Here is a 12,535-nt window from a genome sequence, read left to right on the forward strand (position 1 = left end):
AAGAATAAGGTAGTTTTATTTAAAAAAAAAACAAACGTAGCTCATGAAAACCTTCACAGCCCATTGTCAGTCAGGGTGAGACAATAGTTTCTTTAAGGGAACAAGTGCAGAATGGACAGGCCCATAAGTGGTTGTGAAAAGCCACTAGAAGTCAAAGCTGCCTTAGGGCAGAAGACCTGCTAACCCTCAGCATAAGTTAGAGCAGTCCCTGAGGCTGCTCTAATTTATCGTAGGAGTTGGACAGACCACTGAACATAGCCCAGAATTTTGGATATGCAAAAATGCTTACAGCTACTCCAAGTTACATCTCCTGAGAAGCACAGCTCAGAATTTGGCTCAGGCATTCAAGTTCAAAGGTTAGTTATGAATACTTGAAGTACTCACTCTGTTTTCCTTTGAGCTGTGTGCTCTAGTGTGTTGCTTTTCCCTTCTTTAAGCCCCAGAGCTTTTTTCACTATCCAATGAACTAGCATGGTCAAATGTCTTTCACATCTATTGCCGAAGAGGAGAAATATATTCTAGTTAATAATGGGTCATCTTTTGAGGTGTATGTATTGTCCTTCATTTAGGATGGTCATGTCTATAGTGACTGGACTTGTTTTGGCTGGAAGATCCATAATTTCTTTTGATACAGGGACCTCAGAAAAGTTGTGGTTCACAGCAGTCAAAAAGGATCCCACCAAAAAATTGCTGGAAGAAATTCTCTTATCACTGCTCTGAAGAGTGAGAGCTAGCCTACACATGGAGGTTTTTCTGGAATAGTTGTTCCACTTTAAATTCATAAGCTGTCCTATTCTGGAATAATTTTCATGTACAGAGAAGCCCTAAGAATGGGAATGAAAAAATAGTCAAATTTGCTGAGTAACAGTTTGAGATTAAATAAAACATGCTGTAGGGGCAGTCGTAGGAAGTCAGACAATACAGGAGAAGCCAGTTAATCCATGAAACTGTGCTAACCTGTTTTCTCTCCCCAGGAGTTAATGCAATTTCTTTTTTTGCTTCTAGTCAGGTGGGTATTGCACTCTGGAATTTTGCATCTGAGTTTTGAGTTGAGTTCCAAAATTCAAACTGAAACACAACTGAACCTAGAATTTCATTTTGTTTCACATTGTAACTTCAAAACTGTGCTTTTCATCAGATTTTTATGTAAGTTTTATATGTGTGGGTGAAGGATACATAAAACTAAACAAACCTTCAGTGAACGTGCTCTGCATTTTATAATGAAACTGTGTATTGAGCGTTGTGCGTTTGCTAGTTTTAATGCAAACATCTTAATTACTTTGCTCATCTACATGGAATGGGAGACATAAATTATTTGGGTGAATGTGGATTTAGATAAGGGTGAGGGTGTGATAATGTGTGTGTGTGTGTGTGTGTGAGAGAGAGAGAGTGGGGTATGTAGATTTACAGATATGGGAACTGTTACACCAAATTCCTCTTCACACTATAATTTTTAACTGAGTTACTGGTATAGTCAAATTTAAATATGGTTTGTGCCACACCATATGGTTAAAACTCAGTAACAGTGGCAGCTACAGTTAGTGTGTCAACTTAGCCAGTTCTCTGTGTGGTAGCACAGTACTTCTGGCACTGTTCTCTGTGTGCATCTTCCCAGGATTTTGTCCCCTGCACTATGGGGTAACTGCAGATTTTCCAGAATACTTGATACAAATCGTGGTTAGGAAACTCCATATCTCTGTATGGACCAGAGCTTAGAAATAGCACTTTACTTTCCATTTTGGTGAAATGGAAATGGTCCACACTATATAGTGAAATCTGAGTGTGGACCTGTAAGGTTGGTAGTGGGGAGAGAGGAGACAAGGAGATTAAGTTTGTGTTAACATGGCAAAACTTTCAAAACTGAGCATTATTCAAAAGTATATTTTGTAGATCCATATAACACATGCCTGCAATTGATCCAGCCTCTCCTGGTACCGTTAGATGTAGAGGTGGGTGGAATGGTTTAGTTTAAAAGTGAATCCAGGACAAAACTTCTACCCAGTTCAGAAGTGTTCATGTCTTGTTTCAGCCCCAAGCACCATGTGCATTTGCAATCTAAGCACATCCTGATGTAGAACAACCATGGTATATTTGAATTTTACGTAATGCTTTTAAGAGCAGTTTAGCTATTTTTAATACTCTAGTGATTGTAATTCTTGAATACATAAAATGTCTAATTCTTAGGAGGCTTAATTGTACAATGTTCCTAACATCGTCATTAAAATATAGGATGATAAGATTAACATAATCTAAGTACCATAAACTCTTGAAGCTTCATTCACAAATTATTTTCACAAGATACAGTAAAGCATGCATAATTTTGGGAGTCAAACAAGTGGCTTCATACTTTAAAAAACCAAACCAAAATACTGTAAGTGGACACCATCCAAGGAGCTAGGCCTTTCTTCATCATAGGAGCGAATATAAAAAATTGATACAAAGGCTTTGTCAATTTCCTGATTTATTATACAGGACTTGATAGAAGAGTGAGATTAGATTTTAATTGAGTCTGATCACTTTCACTGAAGTCAATAGGAAGTTTTGCTTTCATTGAGGTCTTTATAAAGCCAATTCAATACCCTTCCCAGTTTTGACCAAACTAAACAATTTCAGCTGAAATTTTACATGGGATCTTATGCTAGAATAGATTGCTTTTTCCCCAAAAAGCAAATTGGATGAGGCATTTGAGATGCTGGTTAAAAAATGCTATCCTCTTTATTTAGGCTTCCTGAACCATCTCTGTCTCCAGACTCTCCCTTCTCTCTCCTCCAGCTTTTTTCTGTTGTGCACAGTTCCAAGGTCCTCCGCTACATTCCAATACAACCAGACTTGCAAAAAAGCTGTACACGTTGATGGAACCCTGTACAATGTCAGACTTGTTGGCTCTCCAAATCCACAGGAGTATGACATTCAGGCATGCACCCAGCTATCATGCTTGCATATTTTGCTATTTTCTTTAGATTCTTTTTCAAGTGGATCTTTGTAGAAACACGGTTTACACATTTTGAAAGACGACAAATGGATACACATTTCACTGCTGGTCCTGAACAGTTATGCAGTGTTGCTGTCCTGCATAAAGATGCACCTCATTCTGCTCTAGAAGTGGCTGCATCTTCCCTGGTGGCTGAAGTGAACATACAGGGCTGTCCCTACATAGATGGATGCCCAAGGTGATTTAATGTCCCAGACTTTTCCCAAATGAGTGCCAGAATCCTTTCCACTGCCTGCAGCAGCGCTTTGAAGTAGGAGCAACGGCAGCGGAAGCAGAAGATTAAAGGATCCTAGAGCTCATAGGAAGAGATGCAGAGTTCACTAACAAGAGCAAGACTCTACTTGATGTTTTAATTTTGCATTAAAAGAACTTTGTCAGGGGAAGCTTTTCTCCAAAACACCTCTCTCCCCTTAGATTTTGTACCAATACAGAGCTGCCTATGTTGCCTCCAACTAAATCCTATAAATACACATGGACACACATGCACAGAGCCCTTAGCTTTACAAAACTATTCTAGGGAGTATTGCACAAGTAAAGTGTGCAAGATCTTACCCACAAATAACAGCATATTGTGATCTATTTATTTAGCATAAGATCTATAAGAACTAGAAGGCAATATTATTACAAGACCCCTATTGTGTAAGCAACTTTCACATGGAAAGTCTTAAATGAGAAGTATCCATCTTCTGCTGGCTCATTTTTTCTTTGAGAAACATTTCTCCTCTTCTGGAATCTCTGAAAACTAGAATCAGAATTTAGAGTGGCTAGTGATTTTTGGGATCCCAACTTGAGATGCCTTCAAGGGATCTGATTTCCAAAATTCAGGGCCCTTTAAAATGTCATAAGGTGAAGACCCCAAGATTGAGGCTTCCAAAATCACTCGTCACCTTTTGAATGTGACCAATTAGCTGATTTCATATCTGTGTTTACACTGATATAACTCCACTGGCTTCAGTGGATTTACTTCTCACTTACATGAGGGTAAATCAGCTTAAGCCCTAAAATTTTCACCTGTACATGCAAATATATGGAAAAAAGACCAAGTACGTTTCACTTCTTTCCTAGTTTTATTTCGTTTTTGTTTGGAATTGGAGAGAACTGTACTGGAAAAATGTCACTGTTTTTTTTTCTCCCACAGTTGGATAGTAATCGTATGAGCCTTAACATAGTCTTATTTTGAATGAATTAATGGCTCTTATTGATTTCTTTTTACCTTTTATGATCATTATCATGTACCTATTTATAGGTAAAAGGCGACCTATCATGGCCCATGTGTTTTATATATTTGCTCCTTAGGGCAGTGCAAAATATTTGGCTCAGTCAAGCACCCATCTAAAGCCAGGCTGAGTCTGGGTTTTAGCCGAACCTACAGTTAGCAGCCCAGATTCACGACAGTTCAGTGAAGCTGGGATGATTTTTTTTGTGGTTGCAAATCTCAGCTGCTCCTTTTGGGCCTAGTACACATAACACATACCCACTTACATTATGTACTGAGCCCACAAACTGTCCATGGACATGCTCCCACTGCCTCCATACACTATCCTTCAGCTTTCTAGACTAAATGGTTGAAACACCCTCTTTTTTGGTGATAGTTTTTCAATTCAGTATCCTGAGGCTAGTCTTTGGGGAGAGAAGCTCACGGACAAAGGAATGGTGCTTGCATTTGTCTACTTTCCACAATGTAGAACCACTGCAAAATCAAGAAAATGCTAAAACTGGGATAAATATTTTTAAATGCCTCAAAGGTCTAATGCATAGTCTTCACTTAGAGTACTGGTGCTACATGCTCTGCAGAAGTCACCATGAGCGCTCCAAGGCGACATGAAAATAACAGGTGTGCACAAATAGTATCTGTTATGGAAGGACATAGGTTATATGTATTCTGTGTATCGACTCTTCCAGATGTGACCCGTTTTTACTAATGACAAATAGTGATGCTAATGAGATTACTTGCCTGTGCATTGGGCTGGATAGGTCTCATATAAAATGAGAAAACGGTAACACACCGTCAAATGAGAAGTGTTGCAATCTAGATGAGCATCAGTGTTTAGTTTTTTGTCATTGTCTTATATTTCCAGTGGGGGCTAATGAGGTCATTCGACTTGCATATTCAAAGTTTAAAAAAAATCCTCATGCTTTTACAGCAGACTTAGGATTTTTTAATTAATTGGCATTTTTAACATACACCAGTACAGTGGTATCAAAAATAGACAGACCCTAACAAGTGAACATACATTCTGACTATTGAATTCTACTTTTCTTTTTCACTACTTTAAGAATACATATTCTCAGTAACCCAGAGTTTACAATACAGTTAAAATGATGATTGTCCACCTGACTTACTACAAGACAAGTCTGTCCCCTATTTACTTTGGGAGAAGAAACATATGATTATAGTATATAATAATGCCAGTGTCTCCTCTTACAACTCTCTAAGTACAGCTAGAGTCATGCTCGTTAATGTGAAATGTGAGAAACAACTAGCTAGGATTAAGCTTTAACATGCATCCGAGGTCCCTACTAGCACAGGCCCATGCATCCATTATGACTGTAGAAAGAGTTGTACATTAAGTACAAAAAAGGGAAATATGTTTAGACCCTATTTTAGTCCAGAATCAGTCTTTGCATAGAATATTAATCTTCCAGCTCCATTACAGATTCCAGAGTTTAGCAGGAAGCATGTTGAAGTTATCAACACCAAAATTGTCGTTCAAGCTCCTACACGCAGTGCCTGATTCAGTGCTGAAGTTTTATTGGCAGAACCTAGGCTGAGACACCCCAGTGGAAGTTCCACTAGCAGGGAAGCCCAGCTGTACAAGCTGCATGCAATCCTTCCCCCGTTGCCATTTCAGCCAGTTAGGACCAGAGCAGCCTCAGAAGTCTTTATGCAGCATCTCTACCAGGCAGTTTCTGCCAGGTGGCTCCCAGGGAGCTCTGGCTGGAATTTAAAGCTGTCCAAAAGATTACATAGAGTCTGTAGGCGGGGACTGTGTGGTACTGTCACCTGTTCTCCCCTCTGATGAATCACCCTTGGATCAGAGCTGCTCTCAGGGTACAAAGTGCTGCAGCTTGCTCTCATATGCACTTACGGGAATGAATCCAGGCTTTTCCCCTAGTAGCTGCTGTGCAAAGTTGTTGTTCCAGAAAATGTACGGGTTTCTGCATATATGACCTGCAGTTTGGTGGGGAGGAAGTGAAGGGAAAAAATAACTTCTCAACTTCTTGAAAATTCTTTTTAAACAAGTTAACACTCTCCTCCTGGTCTTAAGCAGCAGATTCAGGTCAGAACAAATATCTATGATCTTGTTTTCAGATAACTCACTTCTGGGCCAGATTTAAGAATACGCTGTCTGCAATCCAAGAGTGCTGCAATCAGTGTTCCACCTATGTCAGTCTATGCCTGTCCAGCCCTGGAGAGGATTTCACACAAGAAATCAACATAAATAGGGCCTCCATTGATGTTTAAGACTTTTGCCAGGAACCACTCCCCACTGTTTACTGAATAACAGAACAACTCTTTGCTCCCCAGCATCCTGAGGTTTCGGATACAACAAACTCGGGTCTTCTTTCCTTTTTTTTTTTCTCTTTTTCCCCCAGTGGGGCCTGTCCATACTTCAACTATAACCATCATTTTATACCCAGGTAGGGAAACACTTACATCAACTGGTTACAAGTAACATAACTCAGATTGTCTCCACAGAGAAGCTTTTCTGCCACCATAATTGTTTTTTGTATATCTCTCATGCTGCCTAACCACTGCACTATATGATTTTAGTTTGTGAAAGATCTGCAAATGTCAAAATAGTTCTCACCAAAAATATAACTCCTAATCTTTAATTGCTGTTGGAAGAAGAAGTGAGGCTGTACTTTGATCTGTAGATGATAGACCTGGTCTTGGTTTACGCTTCTTTTTTCTTACCATAGATCAAAGGACACTCAAAGCTAAGACCCTTTTGAATTTTGCATGTTTAATGCAAAGCTCTTTTGGTGTCAAATCAGAGACATGGAGGCATTTCCTTCAGGCAATATGCTTGAGAACAGGTAGCTGCTATTCAGGCCTTTATAATAATTGTTCTGTTCTACTGTGTTACAGGTGGTGTCACAAAATATAATCTATTCAGGGTCTACTGTTCCTCTTTAACCATGTATAGTTAACTGGTTTTCAGGAAATGAAAATAGAGAAGAGGCTTGTATATTGTGCAATATTTTATTAAATTAAACTACATCATCCTTCTCTACAGAGATTCTTAAATCCTCAGGCAATTTACCACTACCTTAATGTAAGAGATAAGTAATTAGTGTACAACCAGAGCCTAAGAACCAGGACGCTGCCTAGTCAATACTGACATCAGTTAATTAATGTGTATTATTAGACATGACATCATTCACAAGAAACACATCTCCTCCTTGCTCTTAATGCTGTTGAATAGGACACCACCTTACCTGTCTAGACAGGTACAGATTAAATTTAATCACACACGCATGCAACAGAAGTTCAAGCTATGTCAACTCCAACTTTCTTTTTGCTTTGTATGTTGTTATACATAGATAGATACAAATGTATATTTATACACACACGTGTATACAATGGCAGATGTATGCAAAGTATCCTGTTAATGCAATATTCCTGTTGAGTTCTTAATGACACAGAAATGTGAAAATTATGATTAATATCACAAACTTAGTCCTACCATCTTGCATTACAATGGCATTTTTATTCTATGATCATACAGAAGGTTATGCACAAAAAGTTCATTTAAAAATATGAAAAAAGGTGTAGCTCAAAATTAAATCAAGCACATATTGATGTGTTTAATTATGTAATTGAGTTTATTTAAAATCTCAATGCCATATGCAGTTATTACATAAAACTATACATACATAATTAGAACTATAGCCAAAAAAGTGTGCTTTCTTTGTTTGCTAAATACTTTTTCATATTGTCCTGTACTGTATGTGGTAAAGGAGGTATTAGTCTGGCACAGTAGGTCAGATGACCACAGAAAAGCATTAGTTTTACTGCCTGCACACTTTTTTGAGTTATCTTTTCTTTTTTCCCATTTTTAATTTTTTATTTTTAATTGGCGAACCTTGCCTTCTTTCCCCAAAGCGGCAAACTATATAAGATTAGCTGGTTGTTAGAGTATTGCAGTGGTCAAAGAGATACGGGCATGTGTTTATACATTATCAAAACCTATATTAATATAAAATATTTACTATTTATTTTTTAAAAAGTGAAAGTATTCAAAATTAGAACTCCTCTATAGCCAAGAATGGCTAATGGTAATAGAAAGAGGTATTTTCATTTTTTATTTACTAATTGTTATTAGTATTTTATTCTTTAGTTACTAACTCTGTTGGACTGACATACTACATCTTATGTTTACCTGCCTGGAAAGCTTTTTATTTTTTATTTTTAAGAAAGCAAAATAGCGTGTGAGTGTGATCACAGGGAGAAACTGGGAGAGACATAACATTTGAACATTGGTAAGAGGGAAGGATAAACTGTGGCTGAAGCACAAGACTGGAAGGCTGGAGTTTTGGAGGTTTTCAGCACAGCTATATTGGTGAAGTTCTGACACCACATCTGTTTGTGGTTTGTGCTGTAGTGTCTATCTTTGTTCCAGTCATTAGCCTGGAACTGGGGGGTGCTGTCACATCCCCTGGCTTGAAGTGGTTTCCATCATATGCAGGGTTTACAGTTTGATTCAATGGCTCTCAGCACCCCCCACCATAAAAATTGTTCCAGCATCTTTGATCATTAGTAGGAGCTAAAAAGATGAAGACAAATGGGTGAACCGTTAATGCTATGAGAACTGGGAGCCAAATCTTCTGTGTTTGAGGTAACACATTAGCTGTTCCCATGATTGCCCTCTGACCTTGTAACTAATTTGTTGCATGTCTTTTTTTCATTTTTTGACTCCATCTTTGATTCTTGGACTGCAAAAGGTTGTGTACGACTCCTCCTCTATGCACGTTTGGCATCCATTTCACTTTTTTTGACAGGTCCCTTTTGGGGGCTTAACAAGGGGTTGCCTGCCAAGTATATCAATCTTGTCCTTCACGGCCAGTTGCTCTACTGGTGTAGAGCAGCTGAGGATCCGGCCTGCATTCACTACATACACAAGGCAGGGATTTAATTTCACTATGTCATGAACCGCTACTTCGCTGACTTCACCGAGACATGGATAGCCTCGCCATTTCCATTTTTCACGTAATCCGTGTTCTTCGTTGTGTCTCTGAAGCCTGATATCCCCACTCTGACAATCGTAGCCTAATAATTGAAACATTCCTTTTCAAACAGAATGAACGAAGGAGAGCCACCAGAGAGGCTGGTTAATGACCTCAGCCAACGTTCCAAAACTCACTCTCGCAAGTCCTTGCCATGCACCTTTTACATTTCAATTAGAGGAGCATGCTACCAGCTCCTGCTGCTACTGCTGGTCGTTCTAGTGTAACTATGATGATGTCTATTAACACCTCCTGAAGAATAACATCCACTACAAGTGAGAGCAGAAAAAGGTTTTATTTGATATATTTACCTGATTATAGGCAGAATTATTATTGCCATCTGAATGTGAGAAGTTTTTTTCAGATTATCACAATATGGAGCGTGTCAACTCTCCCTGGTTCTTGTTCCAACACTTAATGAAATATTTTGTTGTGGAGCTCTGGTAGTGAGCTGGAAGGGGAAGTTCTCCGTGGTAAGTTCATGATATAATTGAAGACCTTGTGTCGGACAATGTACATTAACAAGTAATCTAGACACACACATAATCAGTTAGTAGATTTCCCATCAGAAATGTCTTGCATAATAATGGAATGCTGAACACTTATTAGAATACTTCCCAAAAGGCAGAGATCCCAAGGAGAATGTTCAGATACCTAAAGAGAAACAGGCCAAGTCCCAGTTCTCAATATTGCTCTTTACAGCTAAGTTAAGAAATCAGGGGTGTGAAATCCTGGCTTAGACTTGAGACAATGGCAAAACTCCCATTGACTGACTTTAAGGGAGCCAAGATTTCACCTAATATGATTTTCTTTTCCTTTTATTTTTTTTTCCTCCTCTGCCTCGTGCATTTTTTTCTTTCCTGGGCCTCTTGCTAAATGACTTTAGATAAATTAATACATCCTGTTGTCACTGTGTGTAGTAGTGGAAAACCATGTGATTGGGAACCAAACATTTGATTCTTAACTGTGTGGATTCTAGTAAATTACCATACTAATTATTTACTACTAAAGTTTTTGGGAAGGTGAGGCAGATATTTCACACCTGACCCGTCTCTAATTTCAAAGAGAAACTGATAACTTACAAACCAATCAAATTTAGGGTAAAAAATAATTGGAGGTATTGAACTTGCCCCCGCCAATTTCTGAGGCTTTGCTATGACATCTTCTTACTTTTCAAAAACTTCCTCACCTCTGTGTGGAAGTCCCATACAAACAACAAAGGAGAAGGTGAAGCTGACTACACACAATGTGCTGTCAAATGCTAAGTAAAATGGAAAAAAGAGAGGAAAATATTATTTTTCTCGAATCTTGCAGTTACAATAGAAATAGATGTTACTTGTACAAAAAAAGTACACCATTTTCAGTGGCTTTTTAGAGTGGACACAAGCCCCGTAAGCGTAGGCTTATACAAATGCAATCAGTTGTTACATATACTTTAAAAATAGACCATTTAAAAGGGACGAAATGAGTCTTGGCATCTGGGCCAGCTTTGTGGACGTGCAAAGTAACAACCATGTTGGAAAATAAAACTGAGCACAATAGGGTTGCAAGTTGTTTCTTATATGTTGGCATCAATGGGCCAGATTTTCAAAAGCGCTCAGGGCCGGAATTTCAAGTATTCAGCACTCATACTAACGGTCAGAGTGTCAAAAGAGCTCTGCTTCTATTGAAACACCTAACGGCCGGATTTTAAAAAGTGCTTAGCTTCCAACTGCTCCTATTGTGCCAACTGAGACCTCACATACTGAGGTGTTTGAAATTCTGGACTCCACTGGCGTGTGCTGAGCACGCTTGAAAATCTGGCCCAGTATCTAGATCCCTAGCATGAGCCAATCAATTCCACTTCTCCTGCAGTAGAAGAATTCCCTACCTTTATATAACGTGAGCTGGTTAACTCTGGGACTCACTAACTCACCTCATCTTCTAAGACCGGTTCTCTGTTTTCACAGCAGTTTGATTTGTCGTCGGGAGTTAGCTAAGTTTGGGAGGAAGAAGAATTCTCATATTTAAATTAAATATTTGATATTTCTTATTTATGGTGCATTCCAGGGGTACACTATGTATTTTTTTTAATTCCTAAAACTGGCCAATATTCAAGTTTAGTATTTGCACATGGGCCTCCTTGGCCAGATTTTCAGCTAGCCTCAAGCTGGTCTCAATATTTGCACATGCAGCTATATCTATACAACTGCGTATACCAGATGTACACCTATTTTTCAGACACAACCCACCTTTGAACTCTCTGAGCCGCTGGTCACCCAAATGGTTGTTTGCATGAGCTAAATGGGATGAGGGGGACATCTTCAGGGGCAGTCAATGTTGTGCAAAAATAGGCATGCAAATGTGGAGGACAGGGACGATCAGCTACCATAATCGTGCATACGTGTTGTTTACGTCTAAATATATTCTTGAGGCTGAGGGTACATGTCGGAGCTGCTCGTACTGTCAACTGACCTACAGTTTAGTATTCATTTCTACTCCCCTACTCGAAGTGGCATGGAATTAAAATTAAGAATGAGCCAGTCTGGTAAATTTACCAGATTCAGATTGTATTCACCCAGTAGTCCCTGAAAAATTGTTCCAGCTACCCCTATTGTAAAATAGAGTATCTACCGAACAGCAGGTTGTATTTCTCTTGGGAAACAGCATGATATGATACAATACAGAATACAATGCCTGGCATACAATGAATTTGAAATCATTTAACTTACTTGATTGTTAACTGAACTATCCTGCCAGCACATCGGATGCCATCTGTCCATTTATTGACAGCCTTGTCAGAGGGGGGGCGGGGAATCTTGAGTCAGTTGGCAGTAGCCCAGCTTGCCTTAGGTCTGCTTTCTTGTGTTTCTGTAACAGATGTTGTGCCACATGCCCAAAGCTGCTGTCTGTAAACCAACGTGTGCTCGAATTGTTAATTTTTTTGGGGTGGGGGATATATGCTCTCCTTTCAGATCTCATTTGTTGTCTGTTTTAGGGGGTATTCTATTGTAACTATAAACTGGCAGAAAGTCCTGACCCAACACCCATTGGCATTAGTGAGGGTCTTTCCATTGACTTCAATGGACTTTGGAAAAATTTAAGATCTGATCCAATTAGACAAAAATAGCAATATTGAACCAAATTTAATTAAAATATTTTAATGTATGCAGACAACTTAAAATTCAGAATGCTAGACTATGTGAATTGCTGTGTGTTTAGATATATTGTAGTAATTGCTTCCCCACAGCACTTTGAAATGGTTCAAACACACACAGCTTATCAAACAAGCTAGAAATGACAGTGGTTTTTTTCCCCCATATTATCTCTACT

At 38.9% G+C, this 12,535-nt stretch overlaps 2 long non-coding RNA genes across 4 annotated transcripts in view; one reads left to right on the plus strand and one right to left on the minus strand.

Moving 5' to 3' along the window:
- The window catches only part of LOC119567277, a 115,268-nt gene that overhangs the window by 71,566 nt on the left and 31,167 nt on the right, over window positions 1-12,535 (plus strand). The window lies entirely within an intron of this gene.
- The window catches only part of LOC119567261, a 50,554-nt gene that overhangs the window by 36,036 nt on the left and 1,983 nt on the right, over window positions 1-12,535 (minus strand). The window contains exon 2 of one of the 3 annotated variants that reach the window (XR_005227202.2): window positions 11,935-12,073. The exons of the other annotated variants lie outside the window; for them this stretch is intronic. This is a non-coding gene — a long non-coding RNA (uncharacterized LOC119567261). The remainder of the gene's footprint in view (window positions 1-11,934; window positions 12,074-12,535) is intronic. 3 annotated transcript variants of the gene reach the window in all.

The sequence above is a fragment of the Chelonia mydas genome, chromosome 10, assembly GCF_015237465.2.
Source record: "Chelonia mydas isolate rCheMyd1 chromosome 10, rCheMyd1.pri.v2, whole genome shotgun sequence".
In the NCBI taxonomy this organism is placed as follows: Eukaryota; Metazoa; Chordata; order Testudines; family Cheloniidae; genus Chelonia; species Chelonia mydas.